Genomic DNA, 15,181 nt, shown 5'->3' on the forward strand with positions numbered 1-15,181 from the left:
TTCATAGGATTTTTAGTTAGAGGTAATTTTTGTTCAGGTCAACTCATTCTTTTCATAGGATACTATATATTTCTATAGACTCTTGTATTTATACAGAAATAACCTAAACATACCAGTTCTACTAGACATACACTTGCGAGAAAAGAAACATGGCAACAAAAAATGCAAGTGTCATGATGCCCCACCCCCTATCAAGAGAGTGAGCATTTTCCTCAATTTCATGTCAAAGACCTCAATAATAACTACAAAGAAAGTGATCAAACCTATGATGCCCTAGGCATCAATCGGTGGTGGTGTAGTGGCACCAGCATTGGCTGGTGTACTCAATGATAGAGGCCCAAGAGAAGGAGCAGGGGCAGCAAATAACTATAATAAATTATCAGTGGCACCTGGAGGTTTAGCGGCAGTGGATCTCTCTTGAAGCGCAGTCAAGCTCTCCATAGGTCGGTCAACAAAATTCGTATGGAATCTATCTCTATAGAACCCAGGCTAGCCATCTATGTAGTAATGTGGGCCTCTAAACCATCAATACAACCCTGCAATTATGAATTCTCCTGTCTGAGATCTGAGTGAAGGCGGGTCTCAATCTGCTGACCCTGATTCTAAACCACTTGTGGAAGATGCTCTATGATCTAGTCCACTAGTGCCCTATTCTGACGATGCTCGACTACCAAGCGTGCAAAGAACTCATACTGCATAGTCACCATCATCCAAGTACTCACCACAGTCAGAGGAAACTAACTCTTACCTTTGGGCTGCTCAAAAGCCTCGTCGATCTGTGGGGTAGGAGAGACTCCCTCCAATGACAGATTAGCTAAGGTGGACCTGGTGTGATAGTCACTGGACTGCTGCTCGGTATGTCTTGACCTTATAAAGGGGGTTCTCAACATTTTTTATTTGGGAAATATTTGTAGACTTAGTGACTGTGGTATGCTTATCCAAAATCGGCAAAAAGAAACTTTGAAGTAGACACATAGCGATCGAATCAGGCAGGAAAGGGGAGACCAACTTTTTCATTAAGTGCCTAGTCTCGTATCTCTGCCGCTATTAACTAACCCACATTCAAAGCATATTGAGACATGATGCAGGCTACCAAAGATGCTTGAGATAGGAAAAGGGTATTATCATTAATAGTGGGCCTCAACCGGAGATGAACTATGACCCACCAAAATTTAGCCGAGAAAATGAGAGTGCATTGATGATTGGTTGTCTTAGGTTAGTCACCCAAGCTGCCTCGACCTCCTCAATAGCAATAATATGTGCAATCCATCTAAGAATCTCAGTTCCAGTATGCAGAATGATCCATCCGCTCCTCATTTTTCACTAAGTGATGTAGATGCTCGTACATACCTGATGGGTGTGGAGTATAATTAGGATCATGTAAAAATCAGAGAATAGTAGTCTCTAATATGTCAAATTGAGCACCCCTCAACTGCACTATATCTAGTGGAGGTAGCTTCAAGGCCAGGGACTTTTTCTTCTTTTGTGAGGTCTTATCAGTGATTGAGTTTAGGATGGTGGCTGCATATGCATAATAGAACTCCTAGATAAGCTGCTCAGAATATCTCTCCTACAGTCTACTCATCCACCCAAATTTATAGGAGTCAAACAAGGCCTTTATCTCAGGCACTAAGGATAGGTTGTCAGTGATAACTTTGATCTCTGAAACTATGGCCTATTTGCTCAGGCCGCTGGACCATTTGGTCAAACCATTATTAAATATTTTTTGAGCCTCCGAAACTAACCATCAAGTTTGAAAAAAGTTTATGAGAGCCTTAGTTTGACTGGAATAGATGTACGGATGGCTGCACACTGCTCAATACTATCTTTGCTCTCAACTTCTTCTTCGTCGCTTCTAAAACCATTACCTTCTTCATCGGACTGCTCACCCTCACTATTTTGTTAATTTCCTGACCCCGCCGCCTCCTCTTCAGCCTGGGAGTGAGTGATTTTGGCCTCGGCGGTAGCCATTGCTCTAGTAGTGCATGGTGAGTGAGGTGAGACAGTCATGTCACATTAGACTTCGAACCCACTAAATGTCTCTTCTCCCGACTTGTGTTTTGAGTTTGCTTCTAATCTTGGGAAGGCGAATCATAGAGTTGAGACATGGGTCTTGTGCGTTTTGTTCATTTAGCTCTCATGGTACCTGAAAAGAAGACTAGCGGTTAGTATATAATCAATAAAGTGTGATGAATTTTGAAGGGGTAGTCAGACTTCCCCGTTAATATACAAGCATAGCAATAACCTTAAGAAGTGACGTCGCTCAATCCATCATAGGGTAATCACAAGCCAAAACTATTTTTTTATGCAAGTGTATTTACACGGAGCTCATCATGAGCCGTCAATCGCACCATGGATCATTGACTGTATCGTGAAGGGGGTCAAATAGGGGTTGTTTAGAAACAGTGGAAAAAATTTTCCAAAGGATGGACCACGATGCTCTTAACAGTCTGTGAAGATATTCACGCCCCATGAAGAGTTCCATAATCCCTCACTTGGAAAGTTTCCCAATTTCACTTATGCTGAAGACCACAGGCACTTACACGGACTGTTACATTCAATACGGCCTATAGAGGTACTATTGTCCCAAGCAGGCTAGGTGGTCAATGGCATACTTTCCCCCATGTCCATTTTCAGCCCAAATACACCCAATATCAACCAAATACAAACATATGTAGGCAAGTACGCTCAATATAAAGCAAACCCACCCTCTTACATATTTTATTTCCATTCAACTCAAGAGTTTCGACCCACACCAAATGCCAATGAAGTGTTTTAAATGAAAAATTCAATCACATTATGCACATTCACCAAGAGTATTACCACATGGTCCACAACACCATAGGAACTTGTAAAAGTAAGAAAAGGACTTACTTAAACTAGGAACTCAATTGGACTAGGGTTGGGGACTGACACGAGGAACTCTTTACACTGATAGAGCTTGATACACCAAATGAATGGAAAATCAATAGACTGTGGTGTTGTTTTCAGTGTGGGAATTTGAAAGAGGGTGGTTCTAAGTGGAAGTGTAGACTTTTACCCATGTAATTTGTGAAATGTGGGTAAGAAATCATATTGGGAACTATTAATTTAGGTAACGGGTTGAATCGGGTGGGGTCTAACTTGTGGGTTTGCTGACCTAGTTACACGGAACGTGAACATATCATATGAACCGAACAACGAATTATGAACTAGTCTGCTGAATTAGCCTTAGAGAAGGAGATAAAAACTTACATGAGAATTCACTGACAGCTAAATGGTCCATGAACATTTATGCGAACCATAAACCCACCTGTGAACCTAAAGCTTTCTAGATTTTAACTATCATGCTCTCACACCACGGGTTGTGGTGTTATACAAGCCTCATGGATTGATCCGTGGTGAGGTATATTAGGCCAGTGCCTGACTCTTGCTCATTTGTTGGGTCCCTGCACTTGCAAAACACACCGTGACATTATAACAATATTAAATAACAAAATTTAACCTATCTAAAACTAATACAATCCTTGGGTTACCTCCCAAGCAGTGTTTGATTTAACATTCGGCATGACATGGGTCACCCTACTACTTAGACTTCATGAAGCTTTTCCGTATGGGTTGCCACCCATGCAGTGCCTGATTTAATATTGCGGTACGATGCAGGTTCCTTGACTACTCAGACTTCATCAAGCTGGAGCTCTTCAACAACTTTCACTTTGTCAAGAGATCCCAAGTACCATTTCACCTGCTATCCATTCACTTTGAACCTATGACCATTTGGAGCTTCAATTTCAACTGCTCCATGAGAAAATATTGTGTGATGGTGAAATGTCCAGACATCTATCACCGTAGTTTTTCTGGAAACAACCTCAGCCTGGAATTAAACAACAACACTTTGTCCGCAATGCTAAATTTGCACTTCTCAATTTGCCTATCATGATATAGTTTCATCCACTCTTTGTAAAGAGCATCACTCTCATACGCACACAAGAGAACTCATCCATATCACTGATTTGATCTAGCCTCATATTGTACAGTTTCACTCCAATTCAAGTTCAACTTTTTTAGGGCCCACAGTGCCTTATGTTCTAGCTCCACATGCAAATAACATGCCTTTCAAAATACTAACTGGTATGGGGAAATACCAATAAGTGTTTTGAAAGTTATCTGATATGATCATAAAGCATCATCTAGCTTCCTCGCCCAATTAGTCCTGTTAGCATTCACAGACTTGGCTAGAATCTCTTTGATTTCGTAATTTGATACCTCAACCTGTCCACTAGACTGGATGATATGGAGTAGCTATATTGTGTTTTTGCACGCCAGATTTCTCTAGCATAGTCCAAAAGATCTTATTGAAAAAATGGGAACCCCCATCACTGATGATAGCCCTAGCAGTCCCAAGCCTAGAAAAAATATTTCTTCGCAGAAAACTAGGAACACTCTTGCTCTCATTATCTGGTAGGGTGACAACTTCCACCTATTTTGATACATAATAAACTACAACAAGAATGTATTTCATCCCATATGAACTCACGAACGGCCTCATGAAACTGATGCCCCATACATCAAACAACTTCACTTCCAGGATTGGTGTCATAGGCAACTCTTGGCACCTAGATATGTTTCCTTGCCTTTGGCACTTATCACAGGTCTTCGCCAAATCATGAGCATCTTTGTAGATGGTAGGCCAGTATTAACCACATTGTAGTATCTTTTGTGCAGTGCGAATCCCACCATGGTGTCCACCTACCTGAGATGAGTGGCATGCCTCCAAAATACGAAGCATTTTTACTTCTGGAATACACCTCCTGATAACATTTTTAGCACACATACTAAATAAATATGGCTCATCCCAAAAGTACCTATTAACATGACGTAAAAACTTCTTCCTCTATTGAAAAGTAAGATCTTCAGGCATAATATCACTAATAAGATAGTTAGCAAAATCAGCAAACTAAGGGATAAGATCAAGAGTGGAAGTCAGGACATGTTCATTTGGGAAGGAATCATCAATATCAAGCTCATCCTTATCTCTATTCTCATCTTCCAATTTGGACAAATGGTCAGCCAACTGATTTTCACTACCTTTACGGTCCTTTACCTCAAAATTAAATTCCTGAAGCAGCAGCATCCATCTGATTAACCTTGGATTAGCATCTTTCTAGGTCATCCAGTATCTTAAGGTTGCATGGTTAGTGTGAACTATCACCTTGGTAACCAGAAGGAACGCTCTGAATTTTTCAAACGCAAACACTACTGCTAACTGGTAAAGTTGTTGTCATGTGACCAGGAGGTCATGGGTTCAAGTCTTGGAAATAGTTTCTGGCAGAAATGCAAGGTAAGGCTGCGTATAATAAACTCTTGTAGCTGAGACTTTCCCTGAACCCTACGCATAGCGGGAGCTTTAGTGCACCGGGCTGCCCTATACTCTACTACTAACAATTCTTTCTCAGTCACAGTATAATTCTTCTAGGTTGCATTTAGCGCTTTGTTAGCATAATATATGAGGTGAAAGATCTTATTGCACTTTTGCCCTAACACAACCCCCAAAGCCACACCGCTAGCATCACACATGATCTCAAATGGAGCAGACCAATCTAGAGCAATAATCACTGATGCTAAGATCAATTTTTCCTTCAAACACTCAAACGCTTTCATGCATGCCTCATCAAAGTAGAACTTTACCTCCTTATCCAATAATTAGCACATATTGTGTGCAGTTTTAGAGAAATCCTTAATAAAATACCGATAAAAACCTGCATGACCCAATAAGATACGGACACCCTTTACAGAGATAGGAGAAGGCAGTCTCTTAATCACCCCTATCTTCACCTTGTCAACCTCCAAACCTTTCTCTAAAATCTTGTGGCCTATCACAATACCCTATTTGACCATGTAGTGGTATTTTTCCCAGTTCAGGACTAGGTTAGCCTCTTCAAATCTCTACAAAGCCCTGCTAAGATTAAATAAGTAGTTATCGAAAGTATCTTCTACCACAGAAGAATCGTACATAAATACCTCAAGAGTGTCTTCCATCATATCAGAAAAAATAGACAACATACAATACTAGAATGTAGCAGGTGCATTACATAATCCAAACGTCATGCACTTGAATGCAAAGGTACCAAAGGACATGTAAATTTTGTCTTTTCTTGGTTCTCTGGTGCTATAGAGATCTGATTGTAGCTAGAGTACCCATCTAGGAAACAGTACCAACCTCTGCCTGCCAACTGATCTAGCATTTGGTCCTAGAAGGGTATTGGAAAATGGTCCTTCAAAGTCCATTTATTCAGCTTTCGATAATCTATGTAGACTCGTCATCCCATGACTGACCTAAGTGGGACCAGCTCATTTTTATCATTAGCAATGACTGTCATACCCCTTCTTAGGGACACATTGAACTAGACTAACCCAGGTGCTATATGATATAGGATATACCACACCTGCATCTAACTACTTGATAATCTCCTTCTTCACTACCTCTTGCATAGGTGGATGTAGTCTCATTTGGTGTTCAATAATAGGACTAAAATCCTCTCCCAACTGAATTTTGTGCGTGAAAATGCCAAGAGGGATATCTATAATATCAACAATAGTCCAACCAATAGCTTTCTTGTACCTTTGCAATACCTCAACCACTATTGTAACTTGCCCTTCACTCAAATCTACATCAATAATTACTGGAAAAGTTTTATTCTCACCAAGAAATACATACCTCAAATGGATTGGCAACTCTTTAAGCTTAATTACAGGCGGCTCCTCTATAGATGGTTTAGCGAGTAGAGTCGGTTTGTTCTTTAAGTCAAGATCTAGCTTCTTTGGAGCATAGGGATGTGATCTTATGCCCTGCAAAGCACTCATAGACTCGTCATACCCCTCAATACCATCACCTTAAAAATTCATTATTACAGCAGCTAAATGCTCAACAGCAAGTCTTTCCTCAATGTGCGCATCGATGACACTCTCTATCTCGATATCAAACACAGACATCACTGTTATATCTTTAGGTTGCTTCATGAAAGAGCATACATTGAACTTGACATGTCCATCATTTAGCCTAAATGTAAGCTCTCCACGTTCTACATCCACCAATGCTCTTCTAGTTGCCAAAAATGGTCTCCCTAATATGATAGGGACCTCAAAATAAACCTAACAATCCAGTATGACAAAATCATCTGGGAAGATGAATCGGCCCACTAATATTAATACATCACACAAAATTCATACTAGTTGTTTCATAGATCTATCCACCATTAGTAGCCGCATAGAAGTCGATTTAGGGGCTCCCAAGCCCAATTATCTGTAGATGGCTAATGGCATGAGGTTTATACTTTCCCCCAAATCATATATGGCCCTTGATAACTCAAAAGCACCAATAGTACAAGGTATGGTGAAGGCGCCTGGATCTTCCCTTTTTTTGACCAAAGACCTTATAGCAGTCGCACTGTAGTAATATAGATTATCGATTGGCTCAAAAGACACTATTATCTTCTTTGTAACTAAATCCTTTATGAACTTGGCATAACCCGACATTAACATTGTCAACTAGCTCAAAAGACACTATTTTCTTCTTTGTAATTAAATCCACTAATGGAATATTAATTGATATCTCCTTGAGCATAGAAATAAACTTTAGAAATTTTCCATCCTCAATATTTTTCTTCAATCTGTGGGGAAATGGAGGTGGTGACTTACGAACAGGTGGCAATGGATGAGGTACCTCAGCCTTAACTTGCTTGGTGCCATTATTTTCATATATCTGCTTCTATTCCAATACCAGATCTTCGGCCTCATTAATATCATCAAATAAAACTGCCTTATCTGCCTATTGCTTTGCATCCCCATCAATCTTAGGAGTTGCATCCTTTGTTTGTTAATTGTCTGCAATAATAGTGTCAAAAAATACCTTACCGCTCCTTGTTATCATTGTCATGCATTGCCCATCTCTCCTAGAATTTTGCACCGTGTCACTAGGTAAAGTACCAATCTTCCTCTAATTAAATATTGCTGATAACTGGCCCATCTGATGCTCTAATTGCTTGATAGAGGTAGAGTGTGAATCTACTAAATAACTGATATTAGTCATGTCACCTCGCATATCTCTGACTCCAGACTTAGTCGTCTCAACCTTTTGTAGGATGTCTTCCAGTTTAGAGTTTCCATTATTGTTTTCGGCCTAATCTTTGTTCATTGGTGGCATATAAACCCTACTTCTGTAATTCATCAAGTTGTCCTTGTTCTGCCAATTTCCTTAATCACGATTACCGGTTCGGTCATAGTAGTTATCCCGTTGAAAGTTCCAACCTTGGTTTTCAAAGTTGTATGTCTGGAAACCTTCCTGGCTATTCAAAAACTTGTCTTCCTCCTCATAATCAAACTCTGGTTCATCATATCGACTTCCAGTGTACACTTCTTTTACCTTTTCAAGACCTCTACATAACAAACTCTTGCTTAACAGATCTATCTGCGTCCTTATATGGGTCATGTCTTGATCACGCTCCTCTTTCTTTTGCCTTTGCTCTGTTGACATCTCAAATGGAAAGCCAAAACCTCTTATATTAGTATCTCTAGTGTACCAGCCTATGTTATTCTTTGTGAGCTGATCTTGAATTGTTGTGGCTTCATGAAACATCTTGGCCATGAATAAACCACCACAAGTTGTATCTATGATTGGCTTGGTCACAAAATTGCATGACTTGTAGAATACCTCCTTCTAGTGCTCATCGGTCAGATTATGATTTAAACACTGTTTTAGATTCTAAATCTCTCCCAAGTCTCATGCACTGATTTAGTAGGTAGCTGCTTGTGAGAACCAATCTTATCCTTGATTTGTAGATTCTTGGATGGTGGGAAAAACCTCTCCAGAAATGCTTTTCTCAACTCCCTCTAGGTGGTGATCGAGTCGGGTGGAAGCTCATTCAACCACTTCAATACCTTCCCAGACAGAGAAAATGGAAACAGATGCAATCGTACGGCTGATTGGCTAACCCTGGGGATTTTAAAGGACTTACAGGTAGCATCATCACTTGCTGCTCTGCTAAATGTTCCTTTTAAGTTCAACATTTGAAGCATGGTACTAGTGATAGTAAACTTCATGCCTGGAGGTAGTGGTGGGAGGTTTATAGCTCTAGTAGCCCCTGCACCATCCATATCAACATTATCATCAACCAGAGCAAAGTTCATAGGTCTTTGATCTCTACCCCGCAAAGCTTCATTGAGTTCATCCTTATTGTCAACACCATCCCTGTCTTGATTTTCACCCAGCTCTCTCAGCCTTAGCGCCTCATACTCTTGCGCATTCATCTTTTGAATTAACCTTTATAATTCAGGATCGTAAGGAAGTAGTGGTTCACCCTTGCTTTAGGTGTTTGGCATACACTATCTGTTCCTTTCAAAAACACAAACAAGAAATAAAAAGTAAAATTAGGAAATAGAATTACAAACTGAATTAGTAACTAATAGAATATTTCAAAGTCGTATTCCCTGGCAACAGCGCCATTTTAATAACACTCAATTATACCTCTCATAAGAGATATAGACGATCGTTAGCAGTATATTTTACCCAACTAAGAGTCGGGGTCGAACCCACAGGGAATAGGTTGAAACAAGTTCTATTAGCTATCACTATTTAGTTGTAATTAGTACTTCCCGAAAATAAACTTGCATAAAGTAAAATGAAGGGTTTTTGTTGTTTAATTTAGCAATCACTTAATGATGTCTTAGCAAAGTAGCTAACAATTACGTTGTGAATAATATGAGAATTTAGCTAGGATTGTATTTCCCATGACATGTAACTTAATAGACAATTTGTATTCATGATATCGTTCAATGCATTGCATGCAAAATCTAGTGAGTTAGGTAACATCTAATTCACCTCCCAGTCCTTCTTAGACGTATCTCATTCATCTCCTCCCGGTCTCAAAATGTATGCTTTATTAAGCCTTTCTCTAGATCTCAAAGTACTATCTTCTCCCGATCTCAATAACTTAGATGAAATTTATCCCTTCTTTCAAAGTCAGATTCTTCGAATTACGGTTGTGATAGTCTTTTCCTAATCACTACCTCCCTTCCTGGCAAGAAATGAAAACACACAAGTTCTTAATATATGCACTCACTAAGAAAGACTTTTAAATGAAGAAATCATAATACATGCAAAAACAAATCACGAATATCAATCTTACGGTTTGCCTATTTTAGTTAAGTCGTCATGGTTCCCACAACCCTAGTTGTGGGTTTAGATACTCATAGTAGTAAGTAAAAGAACAAGAATTTGTTTAGAATTCATGAATCAATACCTACGCAAATGAATAAGTAAACCTTGATTCGAACACACGAACCATGAATCAAGAGTGAAAATCAAAATGATATTTCAAGAATCAATCTCAAAAAGTATTAGAGTGTATCTTCAATATGTTCACCAAATACTCAAAAAACTAATAAAACATAAAACCCTAAAAATAAAATAAAATCGGGTATTTATAGAAATACAAAACTAAATCCTAAACCAACTAGGAAATCTTGTCAACGCATGTCTCGATGACACTTCATGGGCCGTGGAGCTATTCACGCTCTATGGTGTGTAGTCGTGGTCATCTCCTTTGAAAATATATTGCATTGATAACATCTTCATCGAGGAGGTTTTCACGGTCCTTTCAGATCACCACGATCCGTGAACTATACCATTGACATCTCCTTGAACTTTTCCTAATTATTCACTATCTGTGAAACTGTAAGCGACCCGTGAATGGGCTCGTGGAGTCTTTTTTGACATTTTCTTGGATCCAATTTTTTCTCATCATTCACGGAACCTTTCACGGCTCGTGCAAACCTACACGACCCATTAAGAGTGTCGTGGGAATGCACTTGACACAATTTCTTCAACAGAGTCTTCAGCAGATTTTCATGAGGCCCTACCATAGAGTTTTCACTAGTCCACGATCCGTGAAAGCTCACATGAACCCACACTTAGTCATTTTTTCCATAGCAACTTGTCAATCAGTCCCAAAATCATGCGCGACTCCAATATCTTGTAAAATAAACAAACCGCACATCATATCTACTAAAACATACTTGCAACGCACACTAATCCAACGTTTCAAAAATCAAAAGTGTTGTAAATACGCGAAATCATATAACGTTCTCCAAAATCTAAAATTCATCACATCAAGAACATCTAATTCCAAAATATTAAGTCTAAGAGTATTAAATATCAGAATAGATAAATAGCATAGTATGTGTCCGTAAACTAAGAATATCATGCCATGAATGAGAGAATCCAACACGAGTTAGTGGAAATAGCTCAGCCTGAAACCTGATGTACTGGACACTGACTAGAGATGAGGGCGAGTCGAAGTCAAAGGTACACTTGTTGCACTCCACAAAAGAAAAACGAAGAAAAATACAAGTAGGGGCTAATACATGGCAACGTGTACTAAGTAGGTATTATTGACCGACTACAAATAGAAACTAATATGCATAAAGTAATAACTGGAAGTCAACTACACACTTAACAGGTGACAAGCAACAAGATCAAATGACGTACATCAAAATAAGTACATAATCTACCAACAATATCAAGAACACACATGAGGACTCAAGCCACTACACCACACTCTTTTGGGAAATGGGTTATTTGAGATAAAGTATATTGAGCCATTTAACATGTTTCTCTTTAATATTATCATGCCGGAACGTGGCACCGGATCCAATAATATTATGCCAAAACATGGTACCCAATCCAAATAAGTTGTGCCGGCTCATGGCACCCGATCCCTTGATATAGTTAATTCAGCATTCTTTATCATCACTTTCCACTTTATTAACAATATTTTATCAAGCCTTATTTATTCAAGACATCACTTTTGATAGAGCAAGTTCAACATTATGGATTTCACGGTCTTGAAATTACAGACCAATCACACAACATATCAATCATCCAAATCACAATAATTAAATGCATAGAAAACTTCACAACATTACTCAACGACTATCAATCACTATTAATATTCTCTTTATAATATAGAATAAACCATAACCTACCTCAATCGAAGAACCAAAGTCAAGCAAGTTAATTCACCAATGTTTTTCATTTCTTCAATGACTCAGATCTAAGCTAGACATATAGTAATATGGGTATCTATGGATTCGTTTATTTATGAATATTGTATATTTTATAGATAGATCCAAAAACTCACCCAAATCTATAATTAATTTTCTAAATCTCAAGCCTAGGATTAATTCTTAATTTCTCCCAAATAACATAACTCTATTGATATTCATATAATTTAATACACTTATTATTTAATTATCTATCTCATTATGCCAAAATATTGGAGTATAATGTGATAAATCGAAACTACAAAACATGTCCAGTATTGCAACTGCGCAAATAACATACAGAACGACCTTAACCTATTTTTAATCCATTTCATATGTAATTTTCAATGATTGGCTAATCAAATGCCAATCATTGGCGTCATTTACCCAATAATGGGCATCATTACCCTAGGCTGAATAGACCACGAATCACCAATGATTGATAAATTCATTTTAATTGCAATTTTGACCCTATTTCCTTCAACTTCATAATACAATATAATAACATGACCTTATAAAATTATAGGGATATAGGCTAGTTACCTCATTTACCCGGTTCTTCAGAGAATTGTTTTTGTCGTTTGCAAGTATAAGCCACAATGGATTGTGATGTGACAAAAATTATAATAAATCATATTAACTTATTTTAATAAATAAAGTGGTATCAATTTAGCTTACCAATTAAATTAATTATCTAAATTTATCCGTCAACTAAATAATCGTATTTACCGAATAGTCCAAAATTCCATCTAAAATTTACGAAATGAGTATTTTATAGGATAAGAAGATCTAGTACTCAAAATGACCTAATGAGTCATTACAAATCTCAACGGTGCGTCTGTTGATGATCTCTAACACATGCGTCTGCATCATGAAAAGATGTAGCGTCGAATGAAGTCAGTACATGTAATGTACGGTATGTAAAAATAGCTAAAAGGAAACTTAATCAACTCAAGGGAACTCAACTCTGAATATAGTTCAACTCAATAAAACATGCAACATGTGTAAAACAATTCTTTAAAAGATACTAAATAGTAAATGCAACTTAGTACATAAAAATATAATACTTTACTTCTTGTGGAGTCTCTCTAACCGACAACCACCACCATGAGCTTTGTGATGGTACAACATATTACTCAAGTTGCCAAACTCATCCTATACCTTGTCAGGGTATGGGACAAACTTTAACTTATGAATCCATCTTATGAGCTTTCTTAGAGGTAATGAAGAGTCGTCCGACTTTCGGTATGGTCCTATCCTATGTTGGCTACGTAGTTTATGGAACTAGAGTTATTTAACTCTCGTCAAACTCATTGCTCAATACTACTTCCAAAACATGAAATGTAATGCTCATACTAAATTGTGAGTAAAACTCAAAATTCTTCTTTTATCTTTCTAATATCTTTAAGTCGTACTTATCGACTTCTTTCTCAAACTCATGTTCAATACTTTAACTCATTTAGCCTTAATAGGAATCATGCTTAAAATCATTGAAACAAAGACTTCATAAATTCAAGTAATAAATCATGCTCAAAACTTTTTTCTCAATTAAGACACGAAATATATCATTCTTTAAACTCAAAATAATGCATAAAATAATTAATGCAAACTCAACTAGAATTCATACGAATACAAACATGAATTATATCTCAAAAATCCAACTCATGATAACTATCAAAGAATATATGAATATATACAAGAACTCAGTAGAATTTATACATATAACTCAAGAATTTACTTTATCGGAATTGAAACTCAATACTCAAAACTCAACTTGACTCTATGAAGATGTAGGGCACGAGGACGGACTTAGTCCAACGTTATGATAACCTTTCATACCTGGAACGAAGATTATATAAGCGAAACTTAAAACTCTAGCTTGAAACTCTTGAACCCTAGCTTCTCTTTTTCTCCCAATCCTTGCTCTTAAGATATTCTAAGTAATAATGAGAGAAAAGGAATGTTGGGTACTGATAAGAGACTGATTTTAGTCCCAAAACAGCTTGCGTTTAGTTTGAAAAAGGTGGGAAAAGACCAAATTAACCCTTATTAAAATTGAATCTGATCCATCTACGGGCACTTCTAAGGATCGTAGGACTTTCCACAGATCGTAGAAGGCCGATCATAGAACTTAAGTACAATTTCGAAGCTCACTGGTTCAAGATCTGTTAGGTCTACGACCAAGCTTCTATGGGTCATAGAATTTTTAACTCTCGTAGGATGCTATGGAGGTTGGGCTTGGTTTTACAGACTCTTTTTCTACGGCTCGTAGCATTTTCTTCGGAGCGTAAGACCCATTCGTAGAAACTTTGTACACCTTCCAGTAGCTACTGGAATGTGACACTAAAGTCTACAGTCATTTCTATGGGTCGTAAGACTTTCTACTAGTCATAACAAGGTTCGTAGAAAGGATCCTAAAGACATAAAATTTTGGCTAAGTGTTGGGGGTTCTATTAGTTCTTCCTATGGCTCGAAGAAAACTCTATTGGTCATAAAGTTCTGTTGTAGACCCCTAACAGCTCACTTTCCTCACAATTTTCTATTGGTTCTTGGAATTCATCTAAGTTAGAATAGTGCGGGGCGTTACATTGTGAAAAAAAAGACGTATTGAGACTTGTATTTATCTTTCACTTCCATTTTGCTAGAGGCTCATATACGTGACAACCAGAATTTGGGGGTTAGTTGATATTATTAAGTCTTTTTGCATTTGTATATAAGTTCTGCTTAGTTACTTCCACTTTATTATCCGTATTTGTTGGGTTAGGCTGACTTGTTTTGTTCGGAAAGGACAAGTGCCATTACACCTGATTTTGGGTCATGACAAAGAAAAATTGATAGTTGAATCTAATGATAGTAGTGACAGAGTTAGAATTTTTCACTAAGAGGGTTCAAAATCTGAAGAAGTAAACACACGAACTAACCGAAGGAGTTTCCACATCTATTTTATATACATGAAAAATAATTTAATCATGATAAATAGTATAATTTTCCATCGAAGGAGGTACGGATGAACTTCCTAACCCCAACTGGCTCCGCCCCTTAGTGTTAGTAGTTTCTCCAAATACATTTGTATAGATATATAAACTTTGGTGATGAATGCATC

This window comes from Solanum dulcamara, chromosome 4 (assembly GCF_947179165.1).
Source record: "Solanum dulcamara chromosome 4, daSolDulc1.2, whole genome shotgun sequence".
NCBI classification, from domain to species: domain Eukaryota; kingdom Viridiplantae; phylum Streptophyta; class Magnoliopsida; order Solanales; family Solanaceae; genus Solanum; species Solanum dulcamara.